The sequence below is a fragment of the Coregonus clupeaformis genome, chromosome 25 (genome assembly GCF_020615455.1).
Source record: "Coregonus clupeaformis isolate EN_2021a chromosome 25, ASM2061545v1, whole genome shotgun sequence".
Taxonomy (NCBI): Eukaryota; Metazoa; Chordata; class Actinopteri; order Salmoniformes; family Salmonidae; genus Coregonus; species Coregonus clupeaformis.
In genome coordinates, this window is record NC_059216.1 from 19518017 (window position 1) to 19524016 (window position 6000).

The window sequence follows — 6000 nt, forward strand, 5'->3', positions numbered from 1 at the left end:
GCGCATTCAAGTTGCGAGAGCCATAGGGAGGGAAACGTATTCTGACAACCAGTCAATGCACAACAATTCTTAATGCAATCGCAGGAAACACTTTTGAAATACGTTTCGGCAAATTTATTTTGAAAGAGGGGGAATCCAGTTTTCAATTGCTACCACGTTTATTTCTCTACTCCTTAAATTGAGCGAGTGGAATCGTTTTTACAAATGCAGTTACAGAGTTTCAAGCATGTGAGGCGCATCAGAGCTCTTAAAGGGTAATGAGAGAGGCAGGCCTACTTTGTAATAGAAACAAAACATTTGATTTTTTTTCCCGAGTGAATAATACTTAATAATGATTTATATTTATGATAAAATAATCATCTTTATTAATAATAACAATCAGGATGTTGTGTCCAATGGGCTAAATGCAGATGGACAAACGCCATGCTTCAGCCTATGTACAGTTTATAGACACTATGCTGCATCAGTTGGATTACATGTCATAATATAGTCCAGGGCTCTCCAACCCTGTTCCTGGAGAGATACCCTCCTGTAGGTTTACATCTATCTAGTCCAGGGCTCTCCAACCCTGTTCCTGGAGAGATACCCTCCTGTAGGTTTACATCTATCTAGTCCAGGGCTCTCCAACCCTGTTCCTGGAGAGATACCCTCCTGTAGGTTTACATCTATCTAGTCCAGGGCTCTCCAACCCTGTTATTTATTTATTTTTATTTATTTTTTGTCATTTAGCAGACGCTCTTATCCAGAGCGACTTACAGGAGCAATTAGGGTTAAGTGCCTTGCTCAAGGGCACATCGACAGATTTTTCACCTAGTCAGCTCGGGGATTAGAACCAGCGACCTTTCGGTTACTGGCACAACGCTCTTACCCACTAAGATACCCTCCTGTAGGTTTACATCTATCTAGTCCAGGGCTCTCCAACCCTGTTCCTGGAGAGATACCCTCCTGTAGGTTTACATCTATCTAGTCCAGGGCTCTCCAACCCTGTTCCTGGAGAGATACCCTCCTGTAGGTTTACATCTATCTAGTCCAGGGCTCTCCAACCCTGTTCCTGCAGAGATACCCTTCTGTAGGTTTTCGAGCCAACCTCAGTTGTAACTAACCTGATTAACAGCTTCTACCCCCAAGCCATAAGACTGCTGAACAATTAATCAAATAGCCACCTGGACTATTTACATTGACCCCCCCCCCCCGATGATGTCAGCATAATTATTATTTTCATTGATTTTGGATTGGAGTGTCCTTTTTTAAAAAGACACACGAACTGAGCTTCTCAGTCCTTCTACATAAATATTTTTCCGGGGAGGACCGCTTAGCAAAGGGGACTGGAATTTGTCAAACTTGCAGTTTAATACATGTACAAAATGATCCTCTTTCCCTAAAAGCATGATGGTCATGGCTATCTTACATGAAAGGGGAGGTTAACTTGGCCCCAGACAATCCATCTGAGATCGATTTAAGTGTCGGTCGTGATTTTTTTGTTGTCGCTTTAACCCCTGCACACAATTTATCTTCAGGAAAATGACCCTTTCTAGTTTGTGTTCTGGTTCCTCTTGCGGATTTTGCTTCCGCCTGCTGTTTGGGTTACTGTAAAACACTTTGTGACAACTGTTTATGTAAAAAGGGCTTATATTAACCAATGTGATTTGACTGATGATGGATGACTCTGACATTGGTGTTTAGTCTCAGATGAGTTCCCTCTGCTTGTCCTTTTCCTCCATCCTGTAGAAATGCGGCCTGGTCCTGAGCTGGAAACGGGTCCAAGGAGCCTCTGGGAAACTGCAAGGTAAAAACAAAACAGGTACAACGCTTCTACTACACTTTCCCTCCTTTCCTTGTTATGTCGTTACCACCAAGTCTGTGTCGTTACCACCAAGTCTGTGTCGTTACCACCAAGTCTGTGTCGTTACCACCAAGTCTGTGTCGTTACCACCAAGTCTGTGTCGTTACCACCAAGTCTGTGTCGTTACCACCAAGTCTTTGTCGTTACCACCAAGTCTGTGTCGTTACCACCAAGTCTTTGTCGTTACCACCAAGTCTGTGTCGTTACCACCAAGTCTGTGTCGTTACCACCAAGTCTGTGTCGTTACCACCAAGTCTGTGTCGTTACCACCAAGTCTGTGTCGTTACCACCAAGTCTGTGTCGTTACCACCAAGTCTGTGTCGTTACCACCAAGTCTGTGTCGTTACCACCAAGTCTGTGTCGTTACCACCAAGTCTGTGTCGTTACCACCAAGTCTGTGTCGTTACCACCAAGTCTTGTCGTTACCACCAAGTCTGTGTCGTTACCACCAGAGCCTGTGTCGTTACCACCAAGTCTGTCGTTACCACCAAGTCTGTGTCGTTACCACCAAGTCTGTGTCGTTACCACCAAGTCTGTGTCGTTACCACCAAGCCTGTGTCGTTACCACCAAGTCTGTGTGTCACAGTCTGTGTGTTACCACCAAGCCTGTGTCGTTACCACCAAGCCTGTGTCGTTACCACCAAGCCTGTGTCGTTACCACCAAGCCTGTCGTACCACCAAGCCTGTGTCGCTACCACCAAGCCTGTGTCGTTACCACCAAGCCTGTGTACCACCAAGCCTGTGTACCAAGCCTGTGTCGTTACCACCAAGCCTGTGTCGTTACCACCAAGCCGTGTCGCTACCACCAAGCCTGTGCCGTTACCACCAAGCCCGTGTCGCTACCACCAAGCCTGTGTCGTTACCACCAAGCCTGTGTCGTTACCACCAAGCCGTCGCTACCACCAAGCCCGTGTCGTTACCACCAAGCCTGTGTCGTTACCACCAAGCCTGTGTCGTTACCACCAAGCCTGTGTCGTTACCACCAAGCCTGTGTCGTTACCACCAAGCCTGTGTCGTTACCACCAAGCCTGTGTCGTTACCACCAAGCCTGTGTCGTTACCACCAAGCCTGTGTCGTTACCACCAAGCCTGTGTCGTTACCACCAAGCCTCGTGTCGTTACCACCAAGCCTGTGTCGTTACCACCAAGCCTGTGTCGTTACCACCAAGCCTGTGTCGTTACCACCAAGCCTGTGTCGTTACCACCAAGCCTGTGTCGTCATGGTTGACCAGCCTGCGTGAAGTGATGATGCCAGTTTCATGTTATTTTAAGGAGGCTCTAGCACTGCACAACAGATGGTTTGCTGCTTGGGTTTTTAGAGACAAATCCTAATGTTTTTATCGCTGATGTAAATCACAGTTCATTTATTCAAAAGAAGATTTAAAAGAGAACAGAGTTTAGATATACCTCTTTCTCTGTCAGCTCTCAGTCCTATCTCTTGTACCGTCTTTCCCCACCTGAGCTTTCACTAGTGACCACTCTCTGTTAGTAACTTCAGTGAAATGTCTTTCTCTCTCTCTCTCTCTCTCACTGTCTCTCGCTAACTCTCTCTCTCTCTCTCTGTCTGTCTCTCTCTCGCTATCTCTGTCTCTCTCTCTATCTCTGTCTCTCTCTCTCTCTCTCTATCTCTGTCTGTCTGTCTGTCTTCTCTCTCTCTGTCTCTCTCTCTCTCTCTCTCTCTCTCTCTCTCTCTCTCTCTCTCTCTCTCTCTCTCTCTCTCTCTCTCTCTCTCTCTCTCTCTCTCTCTCTCTCTCTCTCTCTCTCTCTCTCTCTCTCTCTCTCTCTCTCTCTCTCTCTCTCTCTCTCTCTCTCTCTCTCTCTCTCTCTCTCTCTGTGTGTTGTAGCGTTTGGTTTCTGTGAGTACAAGGAGGCAGAGTCCACCCTGCGTTCCCTGCGTCTGCTAGATGAGCTGCTGCTGGGAGACAAGAAGCTGCTGGTGAAGGTGGACGCTAAGACCAAGGCCCAGCTGGAGGAATGGAAGGCTAAGAAGAGGAGCGCCAACGGGGTGAGCGCCCACACACACACACACACACACACACACACACACACACACCCTGTCTACCGTGAGAGGTGATGGAGGAGAACGGACTGGGTTCAAGCCAATGGATGTCCCACTCAAAATACAACCTATGATTCCATTATGGTCGAAGGTAAATGGAAAAAATCAGGTTAGGTTGCACATCCATTATTAGACATGGAGATTCATAATAAGCTCCTCCCTCTCCATGTTCTCTTTGTGTCTCATAGGGAGCGAAGTCAGAGGACGGGCCCAAGGATGAAGAGGAGGAGGAGGATGATGAGGAGGAGGATCTCGACGAGGACACAAAGCGTCGTGACCAGATAGTGAAGGGGGCCATCGAGGGGTTGATCCGGGAGTACGGCAGTGAGCTCAACGCCCCCTCTCAGGACGGAGACAACCACCCCCGCAAGAAGAAGAGGGAGAAGAAGGAGGAGGTAGGAGGAGGAGGAGGAGGAGGAGGGAGGAGGAGGAGGAGGAGGGAGGAGGAGGAGGAGGGAGGAGGAGGAGGAGGAGGTGGTAGGAGGAGGAGGTGGAGGAGGAGGAGGAGGAGGAGGAGGAGGAGGAGGAGGAGGTAGGAGGGAGGAGGAGGAGGAGGTAGGAGGATTGAGGAGGTGGTAGGAGGAGGAGGAGGAGGAGGAGGAGGAAAGAGGAGGAGGTAGGAGGAGGAGGAAAGTGGAGGAGGAAAGAGGAGGAGGAGGTAGGAGGAGGAGGTAGGAGGAGGAGGAGGAGGAGGAGGTAGGAGGATTGAGGAGGAGGTAGGAGGATTGAGGAGGTGGTAGGAGGAGGAGGAGGAGGAGGAGGAGGAGGAGGAGGGAGGAGGAAGGAGGAGGAGGAGGAGGGAGGAGGAGGAGGAGGTAGGAGGAGGAGGTAGGAGGAGGAGGAGGAGGAGGAGGAGGAGGAGGAAAGAGGAGGAGTAGGAGGAGGTAGGAGGAGGTAGGAGGATTGAGGAGGTGGTAGGAGGAGGAGGAGGAGGAGGAGGAGGTAGGAGGAGGTAGGAGGAGGAGGAAAGAGGAGGAGGAGGAGGTAGGAGGAGGAGGAGGTAGGAGGAGGGAGGAGGAGGAGGAGGAGGAGGAGGAGGAAGGAGGAGGAGGAGGGAGGAGGAGGAGGAGGAGGAGGAGGAGGAGGGAGGAGGAGGAGGAGGAGGAGGAGGAGGAGGAGGAGGAGGTAGGAGGAGGAGGAGGAGGTAGGAGGTGGAAGAGGAGGAGGAGGAGGAGGAGGAGGAGGAGGAGGAGGAGGGGAGGAGGAGGAGGAGGAGGGAGGAGGGAGGAGGAGGAGGAGGAGGAGGAGGAGGAGGTAGGAGGGAAGGAGGAGGAGGAGGGAGGAGGGAGGAGGAAAGAGGAGGAGGAGGGAGGAGGTAGGAGGAGGAGGAGGAGAGGGAGGAGGAGGAGGAAAGAGGAGGAGGAGGAGGAGGAGGAGGAGGAGGAAGGAGGAGGAGGTAGGAGGAGGAGGAGGAGGAGGAGGAGGAGGAGGAGGAGGAGGAGGTGGAAGGAGGAGGAGGAGGAGGAGGAGGAGGAGGAGGAGGAGGAGGGAGGAGGTAGGAGGAGGAGGAGGTAGGAGGTGGAAGGAGGAGGAGGAGGTAGGAGGAGGAGGAAAGAGGAGGGAGGAGGAGGAGGAGTCATCGCTGAACAATAAAAATGTATTATTGTAAATTGGTGTAGAATTCCGTCTGACTGCAAGCTACCAGTAAGCTAACACTTGCTTCAGGCAGAACTGAAATCGTGATTGACCTGTCACTTTATCATTAACCTACTGTAAGTCCTTGTCCCATTTTGAGGATTTAAAGGCCCAATGGAGCCGTTTCGATCTCAATATCAAATCATTTCTGCATTGTTTTCAACTAAAATTGTCAAAAAATAAACATAAATAGCTTCTTAGCAAAGAGCAATTTCTCAAGCAAGAATTTTGTTAGGACTGTTATTGGCAGAGAGGTTTGGAACGCTCATTCTTATTGGTCTGTTAACTAATTTACTGCCTGGTGATGTCACCGTGGAAGGCCAAAACTCCATCCCACCAAAACAGGCTGATATTTCAGGTGGTCTTTTCAAACTGCTCTTACACTAAAAGGGCGTTATCATCATTTTCACTATTTCACAGTATTATTCCAACCTCATAGTGTGGAAACTCCATATTAATGGCCA

General features: G+C 49.8%; 1 pseudogene; it reads left to right on the forward strand.

The window, feature by feature from the left end:
• LOC121539113 overlaps nt 1–6000 on the forward strand; it is a 47208-nt pseudogene that overhangs the window by 12752 nt on the left and 28456 nt on the right.